The sequence below is a fragment of the Macrobrachium nipponense genome, chromosome 13, assembly GCF_015104395.2.
Source record: "Macrobrachium nipponense isolate FS-2020 chromosome 13, ASM1510439v2, whole genome shotgun sequence".
Classification (NCBI taxonomy): Eukaryota; Metazoa; Arthropoda; class Malacostraca; order Decapoda; family Palaemonidae; genus Macrobrachium; species Macrobrachium nipponense.
In genome coordinates, this window is record NC_087206.1 from 19051315 (window position 1) to 19062633 (window position 11319).

The following is an 11319-nucleotide window of genomic DNA, read 5'->3' on the forward strand; positions in this document are numbered from 1 at the left end:
AAGCCGCCAATAAATAGTTTTATCTTTTTCGGAGTGGGAGAACGTATAATACAAGCCAATGGTTTCGAGTTCAAATTCAATGGATTCTCATTTTATCAAGCTCTACGACTCAGAAAGCACCGACGGTTCCATGGCTCTTGCCGAGCAACTACCAGGTTAATATAATAAACACACACACACACACACACACACACACACACACACATATATATATATATATATATATATTATGATATGCATATACATGTATGTATGTATGTATGTATATATATGATACACGTAAAGAAAGTGTGATTCATGTTATATATTTTCAATCATTACACCATTTTTGTAGCAGATGTATATAACCATGAAAACCTTGACGACAAGGAACAATCCTTAATAATATTATTAGCACTGAAATGCACCAGGGCCAGATTCCAATAGCTACGTTACATCATGCGATTACTGGTAGTCATAAAGCATTAGGAACGATAACACGAAGATCGGGACTGGAGTGGGTAAGAAATAAACAAACATTTTAGTTTGGCTTGAACTGGAATATGGAGAGCTGTGATTCTTTGAAAAGCTTTTGGTACGTAAGACAGCATTTTGCTTACCTCTTTGGCAATTCTAGTTGTGTAAAACTATTAACCAGGCGATTTTTTCTTAGAATATCCTCGACCCAAGTATTTTGCAATTATTACCAAAGAAACGTTCATCCAGTTCTATTTTTTTTTTTTCCATTCTTGTATATGACAATTCGTGTTGTTTAAAAGTATTAACTAGGCATTTCTTTATTGGAACTTCCTCTACCCAAGTATTTTGCAATTATTACCAAAGAAAACCTTCATCCAGTTTTATTTATATATTTATTTATTTATTTTACTCGCAACTTTATCGTGATGAGTCTAAGACCAGATGGCACACAGTTCAGAGTCATGCAATTTTTAAAATCTGGAATAACTTTTAGATAAATTGTGATGATCTGATATATGACATTTCTGGTAACGGAAATCTTGTGTATCAGATGATCCTTTGATAAACTTTTTTTTTAACGAGGCAAATTATATCACCGTTTTGCAAATCCATCATCAAGAAAGGGAGAATAGTTTTCATTAACAGAGTTGACTTACTGGGGGAAGAAGGCTGAAGGTGACGTCTCCTAACAATCTCCATAAATTATAAACTATGAAGGTTTCGTGGATGATCGCTGTTGAAGAATGTGCGTCATTTGACGGTAGTTGAAAGGTAATGGTGATGTTGGATATCAAGGGAGGCCAAGAATGGAATGGAATAAAAAATCTAGACAGATACCAAGCACTAGGACCTATGAGGTCCTTCATCCCTGAAAGGGAAATTGATAGTAGAAATGTTTGAAAGGTGTAACAGGAGAAAAAAAAACTCGCTCTTGTACTAAAAAAATGAATAAATATAATAATTATACAGTTATGAGAGGATGGAAAGTAAGATAAAAAGAAACATTATGAACAGATGTACAATGAAAGTATTGAAAGGGGTTGCAGCTAGGGGCCTAAGGGACGCTTCAGAAAAAAAATAAATAAATAAAATTTCAGTAGTTTCAATGCACCTCGTGAGGCTCCACTGACGGCACTAACCCTCTACGGGGAGGGGCACCGGGATATGGACTACACGAATAATGGATGATGTCGATAACCTGTAAGCGTTGGAGATGACACAAGAAAGAAATATTTGGCTAGAGCACACTAAATCTGTATGACTGTTGGACCTATCTTTTTTTTTTTTCTTTCCTTTGACCTATATTATATTCATAATTCCTCCAAGACAATTTATAGTGTCCTTTTAGCTATCGGTCTATAAGACTCTCCATTTGTCAATACTTATTATGGTTAATTTTTTTTTTATCCATCCACTGTTTTTCTAAGGAAGGGAAACAGCTTAGTTTATCATCAACGAAGTGATAAAAAGTATATCATTATTTCTTTTGCAGACCCTCCTCTGTCGTCATTCGGCCCACCACATCTTATTTTCTTGATGGAAATCAGTAATATACGGCAATTTCTTTCTCTTATGACAGGACCTATCTCTTCCTCCTGGCTATGACTCATTGTTAATTATATTTTTATAAGGCCAGGTCATAAAAGGGCGTTACGATGACACGTCATCAAAAACGGAAAATAAAATTAAAAAAAATAACACCGTAAGGCTTGTCTTTTCATTATAATCGTGATTTCCTTCCTGCAGCTGCAGTGTGATTTCAGTAAACAAAGAAAAAACTGGCAGTTAAATTTTTTCAGACAAATTTTATATTATTTCCTGAAATACGATGCAAGTCAAGAGAAAAAACAACTAAGATATTGTTTTTGCCGCTCTTATCTACTCAAATCATTGTTGGTGTTTTTTTTTTTTTTTTTTTTGTTACTCCGCACCGCGAAATTACCCGGTTTTGCGATGATTGTTAGGAAAAGCCGTAAACGAAGTATATCCCTCAAAGAGAAGTTTGTGTTTTGGAAAACAACTCAGATCGCTCGGAGGAAATAAACGATTTCACTGTTTACCTTCCTCCCAGCGTCCATATGTAGAACTATGCCAGCTGAAGTTCCTCCGTAATTGCTATCCTTGAATTCGAGGAAACGGTGTAACCAAGACGGACTCTCTTGTTGGTAATAAGTGTTTGTTTGTGATTTGTTTTATGAACTGTTGTTTTATCTGTATTGTTGGTTCGTTACGCAGAGACATCTTCAAGGTACAGGAAGATATCTTCAAGAAACTTCTATATGGTAAGAAATTAAATCATAGGGTCGAAAACTTTAGTTTCCTTTTATAAGATTTACTCTGTTTCTGCTGTCAAAGACGTCTATATCGGACACCTTTTTTATTTTTAAACGATTCGCAACAGGCTTTTGTACACAGTGACCCGCAGTGTTCTTGATTTTAAGTCTCTAGTTACTGATTTTCAAATTCATTGAGGTTTCTGATGACCAGCAGGGAAAAGTTTTTGAATATTGAGTTTTCATAGCTAGGAATTTATCCCCAAAAATACTCACTTACTTTAGTCATAATTTTGTAGTTTTTTTAGTATATGTCAGAATGCTTAACAATGAAATCTTATTGTGTTTTGTTTTAGTCATAATTTTGTAGTGTTTTTAGTAAATGTCAGAAATGCTTAACAATGAAAGCTTATTGTGTGTTTTGTTTTAATGTTGCAGATAATGTTGTTAAATGAAGCATGAAAAAAGTCTGTTGATTAATTTCAGTGCGCTTCCTACCTTGAAATTTCTGACGTTTTAACTTTTATTTCAGGTGAGTGGAGATAACGTGAGTTTTAGTACGAAGTCCGAGTGGTAATTTATCTAAATATATCATGGTTCTTGAAATAGCTTTAAATGGACTAGTGAACAGCTTGAGGGTAAAGTTTTTTTGTTTTCTTCAGTTTAGGATATTTAGATATTATTAAATGCTAGAATCTAAACTTGTGTGAATTTATATTTTGAGTAAATCTTATTTCTGTAGTTTTTTTTTTCAAAAATCTTACATCTTAAGCCATTTATATGAATTTAGGTAATTCTTCAGAAGCATTCCGCACTGGATATTAAAATAAATAATGACTTACATGGAAAGAGTATGTGAAAAGCAATATAAAAAGTATAGTCATTATATGAGAGACTGAACGGGGTGGAATTAAATGAGCTTGATAAGTTTTTACCTCGAATTTTTCCTAAGTCGGGAGAGGTGTTTCCTCTACGGTAATGTTTACTTTTAATGAGCCCTCTAACTTACTTTCTTATGCAAACAAAAGCAGTTCCAGTTACTCATTATTGGCTGAGAGGTGTGACATCGTTATGACGTAATGGGTTTCATAACCAATTACGAACGACTTTAGTCGAAAAACTAGGTTTCACTTGCATTTCAGCGGAAGTAATATAAAGTTACCTGCCCAGTGTCCACTGGTATCCTTGTTTGATTGAATACTCGAATAAATGAAGAAAAACCGGCCTTTTGTCTTCGTGTAGCTATGGCAGACGCAGTGGCTGGCCCTTCTGGCATTAATTTTGACAGAGACCTTCGATTTCCTACCGATTGTTTGCAGTGCAATGTGGGTTATGGTGAATTTTTTCATTATTTGTCTAGTGGTGGTAAAGAAGTTGTAATTGAATATGCTCAAAGACATAATTTGATTCTAAAAGAAAAAAACTGCGAGTGTTGTGGAGCTATTTGTCGGATCGACTACAACAAGAACTCCTTTAGGTGTGATTGCTCTGTAGTGACGAAAGGGACATCGGCGTAAGCGATGTAATTTTAGTGTTTCCTTGTCTAAAGGAACGTGGTGGTTTGACAAATCCCATCTCTGTTTTGAAGTTAATCTAAAGTTTAAGTTATGGTGTAGTCCAACTTTTCTTATAACTTAGCTGAAGGGGAATTGCAGCTTTCCCAAGCGACAATATGTGATTGGGCTTCATTTTGCCGAGAGGTGGCAATAAGTTGGGTTTTGAGAAATAGTGGTAAGATTGGTGGTGTGGGCCAACTGTTGAGATCGATGACTCTAAATTTGGCAAGAGAAAATATAATGTTGGTAGGGTTATTGATGTGCAGTGGGTGTTTGGTGGTATATTTCGTGAGAAACTAGGCAGTGTTTTTAGTGTCAGTAAAGCTTAGGTCAGCAGAAACCATTGCTGCCCATTATACAGTTATTTATTGAGCCTGGTACGACAATAGTGAGCGACTGCTGGAAGGCTTATAATTGCTTACAGGAGTTAGGGTACCAGCACTTTCAATGAACTACTCCCTAAATTTGTGGGATCCCGTGACCCTTGTGCACACAAATACCATAGAAAGAAGGTAGAGGGATGTGAAGAGCTCGGTCCCAAAGTATGGACGACGGAGACACAACTGGGTAGTGCAAACGTACTTTAAGCTGTTCTACAATGACTACAAGATACGCCTACATTATTTTCTATTGGAAGCTGCTTTATTATATCCTTCAACTCCATAATAGTCTGGTAAGTAGGCCCATACTTTGTTTTGGTAAATTTTTGTCCACCGTTCTCCTAGAACTTAATATAGTGGCGAAGTTGTGGGGGGGGGGGGGGGGGGGGTCGCAGGGGGAGCAAACCCCCCCCCCCCCCCCCCCCCCCCCCACCACCCCACCACCCCTCGCAAGGCTGAGGATACAGCTTCTATATTAGGTTTCGTAACCCTGTGGCTAGCGCGCACAGCGCAACATTACCTCTTGCCAGTACATGCCGTGGTTGCCAAGAATCTTAAATATGCGGATAAGGCGCGAAGCGCCGTTCCGCTACGGCCTTACTGACAGCACACACAAATCGATCGTCGCGGATATGTAGTCGCTCCCAACTTTGTTTGTTGTTGTTTTGGCATCGCCGCCATATTGGTTTTAGTGTTCTTCCGCCGATTTCGGTCGGCGGTCGAGTGGGCCCGCGAATCTGTAGGGCTCCCAATTATTATTGTTGCTGCAAAGCACACTTTTCTCGGTATTTCCCCATCCAAAAACCCCGATTCCCAACTGGGGGCCCCCAAGCTTGTTGGGTGGAAAAGGGGGAAAGGGGGTTAAAATAACATTTCCTCAAGAAAACAATTAGGGATTCACTGAAAAAACACCATTAAATGAAGGATTTGTTCATTGTCTTTTAGAAACTGGTTGATTGCGGACTGCTTCTGAAGAATTACCTGAATTTAATTTTATTCATCAAAAGGCCGTGAAAATATCTAGGAAAATTACATTTATTAAATTGTGAAATTTTTCATTTTTGAATTTTCTCAAAACATTACTTTAGCTCATTAATAGAAATTTTATAGATTTAATGTCGGTTTACTTGGTGTACTTAAAAATAATGACTGTACCTCATTAATGAAATTGTTGTGAAACTCGTTTAAGATTTTTGGTGTTCTTAAAGCATGAATATAGTTCATTAATGGAAACTTTTCATACATTCAACTTACCTGTCAGATATATACATAGCTATCGACTCCGTCGTCCCTATGTATATATCTGCCAGGTAAGTATGTATGAAACTTTATTGTATCATAACAATATCATTTTAACACTAATTCAGGTTACTGTGTTCTCAAAACATTACTTTTAATTTAGGTTTTTAGTGTTCTCATATTGACTTAAGCTCATTAGTAGAAGTGCATAAAGTTTAGGGGACTTTCAAAGTGCACTCAAAACATGACTTCAGCTCGGTAATGGAACAGTTGTAAAATTTAGTTTACTTTTATGTTTTTCAACATGAGCTCGAGCTCATCAATGGAACTGTTATAAAATTTTTGTTAGCTTGTTTTTTCAAAACATTACATTCGCTCAGTTTTGAAAATAAAATTAAGGTAGCTTTTAGTGCTCTAGTAACATTACTTTACCTCATTAGTATAACGATTGTAATATTAATTTAGGTAAGTTTTAGTGTTCTTAAAAAATTCCTTTTTACTGGGTCACCTTTGTCGGGGTGGCAGACTGTGAATTGTTGGCAATTTGTCTACTATGCACACATCCTCTTTTTTTTTTCAAATTGCCTAATGCTTGTTCTGTAAAGACTGATTAGGAAAGTGATTTATTAAAAGTTGCGTTTTTTAGAATAATAGCAACGGGGGTACAGTTTTCCGTTCAGGTGTCTTTAGAACTATAAACTTACGCAGGTAACTGTTTTTAGTTCATGTGCGTCTTTAGAACTATTAGCTTTGCAAGTAGTTTTCGTTCAGCTGTATTAATTATTATTAGCTAACGGAGGTACATGTTATTCCATCAGGTGCTTCTTTATAACTTTTAGCTTACGCAGGTACTGTTTACTGTTCAGGTGTGTCTTTTGAACTATTAGCTTGCGTAGGTACTGCTTATCGTTCAGGCGTTTTTAGAACTATTACCTTACGCAGGTGATGTTTTTCGTTCAGGTGTCTTTAGAACTATTTATTAGCTTACACAGGTAGTTTATTTTAGTTTAGAGGCGTAGTACTTTTTTCTTTATAACTGCTTGACGTTGTCATTCATAGATTACTTTTATTTTTTATTTTTAGTTTATTTTTTTGGGGGGGTGAGGAAGGGGGGATGCATTGTTAAAAACATTAAAAGTTAGCTAAATTGAAGGGTATAGTGTTGCTGTTAAACATTGTATAACTGTTTCAGGATTCTTAGGCTTTAGCTTAACAACTCAAATTTGTAAAATTTGTCTTGTATTTTTCTTAAAACATGACTTCAGCTCATTAATGACTGTTAATTTTTGTCAGTAAAATGGGGCTCCGGCAAAGGTGTCCAAAGGACTGTGTGTGGTCGAAATACAGATCCGCAGATAGGCTTTTGTTTAGGCGTCTTCAGAAATGTTAGCTTACGCAGGTACAGTTTGTTTTTTAGGCGTGTAGAAACTTTGGTTTTCTTTTAATAAGTGCTGGGCGTTTTTCACTTGTTTTTCTCTTTAGTTCTCCAAGGAAGCAATATTCTGATAACTGTGTGTGATGCTAGAAAGTTTGAAATTTAGCTAAATAGGCTAAATAAATGGGCTGTGCGGTTTGATATTTGAGGCTGTCGTACCATTTTGTCAAATGGGCATGAAATATCTAACGTAGTTATATTGCTGGTAAAATCTAGATGATAAACCACTGTCGGCAGAGAAGGTACTCGTAGCTATGGTTTCAACATAGCAAGTTTGCCTTGGAGGTTTGACATTACAGGTAGTCGGCAATTAGCTTTTAAATAAAGCCCAAACAAAGCTACTATGAGATTCAGGGCCTCTGTAACACGGTTTTTTGGACTTTGCTCCTTGTCAAAGCATCGGATGGAGCTGAAAGTTGACATATGTATATTTTACAACCACACAAATTTTGTCAGCATTATCAATAACCTAAACGATAGTTTTTAATTTTTATAGAGTAAAATGATCTAGCCGACGCCATGGCCAATGATTACGAGCCAAGAGTCGAAAAACATTCATTATGTAAGCAAGGTAAACACACCTATTGACAAAATGTTACCCCGCCCATCGACCAGACAGAAACTCATCGGCTCTGAAACCCAAAGACTTATGAATGGCGGAACGACACATAGATGTGGGTGGGGTATCAGTGCTAGCGTAGTAATACTACTGTAGCAGTAGTGCCGCAACAGTATAGCAGTAATATACATGAATTAAACGTTTAGCCCAACTGCTGGGATCCTTGAGGATCATTTAGCACTTCTTACAACTAGTTTTTAGCGCCAGAAGTTAAATTTTCTAATCCAACAATGCCCATAGTAGCCTTTAGTGTTATCCTGAATTATAACGAGGCGAAAGTGGATGGAGCCTCATGAAGTCATCATTCTGACGATAATTATTGGTGAAGGTTTAAAGCCAATATACGGTACCGGCTATTTTTTTCAGTAAATAGGTAGATAGCCACTAAATAAAAATTACTTGACATTGGATATAGCAGTTATCAAATCAACCTTGTCTACTATGTTTTTAAAAATTACCAACTATTCCCTACATCTTGTCAATCTGATTGTGACCTATAAAGTAGACTGTAATTTCTTAGGAAACCTATTTTGGGAGTTAGACTAATAATCGAAGTGTTGTATTTATTAACATATTTTGTTGGTTTGTTCATTATGACAATTATCAGTGGAGAGGTTCCAGAGTTCATAAGATGTACTGCTTTGCTTGTATTTAAATTTGTATGCCATTGTTGCCAGAGGTTTAGCCTTCGTACGTATAGCCAATCATCCACCGAGAAAGACGGAAGAAATGCTGTCATAAGTTACGTAACGAGTGCGTTCGAAACCTTTTCTCTGAGTAAGTTGGCCCGTCTTCAAAAAAAGTCACTTTTACATTATAAGTACCGAATTTATTCAATCTACGTAATAATATGTATTCTGAATAAGCGTTATATATATGAAATGCATAGATAAAAAGTTATTGCGAAAAAACCGTGTTATAGAGGCCTGAATCTCATAGTAGATACTGAGATTTACTTTAGCTTAGGAGACCAAAAGTTTTGAACAGTTATGGCATTATCTACGGACAGGAAGTATGCTTCATGCAGTAGGTAGATCATCGAAGATCCTTCGGTTAACGGTTTTACCAAAACATGAGGTTCGGGGAGTAACCTATTTGCTTTTCTTGAGGTGAAGCTTTATATAATTTTTAAGCTCTAACTTATATCGGATTTCTGTATTTTCTGTAGCTTATTCCTTTGGGGATCTTTGGGTTCAAACAAGAATGGGATCCTTGGGTTTAGATAAGAATTGCAGACTAATATGCATACAAATTATTTTCAGAGGTGATAAGTCACGATTGAGATGGTATGTGCATGTGGTAAGAATGGATGACGAGGAGGGAGTGAAGAGGGCTTGGGGGAAGAAACCTGTTAGAGGAAGAAGATCGAAAGGGAATTCAGAATTAGGTGGGGGATAAAGATAAAGTGCAAGAAGATGTGGAGAGAAGTTTGTTTGAGATGCATTTGATAGCAGGCAGTGAGAAGGCTCACCAGGCAACAGACCCTTTAGGGATAACGGTGGGAAAGATGATGATCCGAATGATTGCTACTACCGATCTAATAATTTTTCAAAGCAATTTTAGCCTTCGCTAAGGCAAGAAGAATGAATCCCACGTCGTTGCGCTTTTGTCAAAAAGCGGTGTTGTGAGGTGGTGTCATGCTGGGGGTTGTAAAGTCTGTCAGGATTTTGTATTCCTCAAATGTTGATAGCCACACAGTTGTAGCTAGACTGAAGAAAAGATGTGCCATTAGCTTTTAGATTACACCTAGGCTTATCGTATTGTCAGTTGATATTAATGATCTTGGTTTTATTAAGAATAATAAACTTACAGACGCTGGTTTAATGGGCGGAGGTTTTTCCCAATTGTATATTGTTGACGACCTCCATACTACCAAAATGCTTATAATGCTGCAAATTCCATATTTTTGAGCGAGGTGGGTAATATTTTTTTTTTTTTTTTTCTAAGTAGCAATTTATCTTCATTTTCTTTTTTGGGAGGGCCGGGTTGTTTTTTGGTTTCTTTACAGAAACTGTGCTTAAAATAATTACTTCAAAATTATTCCGATATTTGAAAATAGTCCTCATCCTTAATTTCAAATATTCGTTTATATTTTAGTTTAAGTAAATTCTAAAAGATATCTAACTAAAATTTTGAATTACTTTTAATTGGGTAATCCCGAATAATCAAGCCTCTGTCTAGCATTCAACAAAACCTAATTCTAACAAGTTAATACCAAACAAAACATATTGGTCACTAAATACAGTTAAAGAACTAAAATTGCTATGTAGATTTTTCAGGTTAAATCTCAACTACTCTCAACAGGGTTCACGGGTTACGCGAGGAGTAAAAATCCTTGCTGGTATAAGGCCACAACTACAAAAAGAAAGACCTGACAAGCCAATAAGTGAAACTTATGCGTAAATCACCAACCTGAAACTACGCAATGTTATGTCGGTAAGCCATCTGGGATGGCTACAAGCCCAATTGCAGCAGAAGTGATAAATGTGTTAAAAGTTGTGCTTTTTCAGACTTAAATAAATCCTTTGTTTTTTTCTATGGTGATTTATGATATCCCAGGGTTCTGTAATATGTGGGACTATTTGATAGTAAAGTGGCTAATGCTGAGTCGCTATGAATCAGGGTCAGTTGGGTAACGATTGTGGTTTTTAACTCCATTAGTTGAGACGTACTTATCTCTGTAGAAAACTGATTAGATGCTTGAATACTAACCTTGCAACAAGTCTGTATCAAAGCCCTTTTGTGTGATTAAGATCACTGTTCTAAGGTGCGTGGTTGCTGTAGCATTGGTCTCATAATGCTGAAAGTGTTCGGGTAATATCTATCAGTAATTTGGTCGTATGCCTTAATGCCTTTCCAATGAATGCTGATATATTCGGAATCCTTTCCATGAAAAGGAAGCCATAGTGTTGAAATAAATCCTAAATACACAGGAAGGCCATTATCGACTGGACAACTAAATGAAATTTAAGAGTATTTCAGGTTAAATATTGGAGTATTTCAGATTAAATATTGAAACATGAAAAATGTAATGTTGCATAGATTATATAAAGCATTTATTTTAATTCCTGCTTAAGCTAGTTAAGGTAATTGTTAGGATGAACTATCTGGATATGAATGAAGGTTATTTCAAAAACAATTTTAGTTCAAACCATCTTGAACTACCTGCGAGTCCAGTCCTTATGAGCCATCTTTGTAACCGGACCTGTTTTAACGGCTTCTAAGCCCCCCAGTGAATTTTCGGTTAAGGATACATTCGGGAACATTTCAATAGCTGTGATAATCATAATTATAGTATGTAGACTTGCAGTGTCTGCTAACTTAACAACTTACTCTACTCTACACAAGTTGACGAGTA

General features: G+C 36.3%; 1 long non-coding RNA gene across 1 annotated transcript; it reads left to right on the forward strand.

Moving 5' to 3' along the window:
• The first annotated feature begins 2633 nt into the window (after positions 1 to 2633).
• LOC135225432 (uncharacterized) lies at positions 2634 to 10342 on the forward strand. The gene is made up of 3 exons (XR_010316955.1): positions 2634 to 2741; positions 3171 to 3264; positions 10241 to 10342. It is a non-coding gene; the product is annotated as an uncharacterized LOC135225432 (long non-coding RNA).
• Positions 10343 to 11319: the final 977 nt, after the last annotated feature.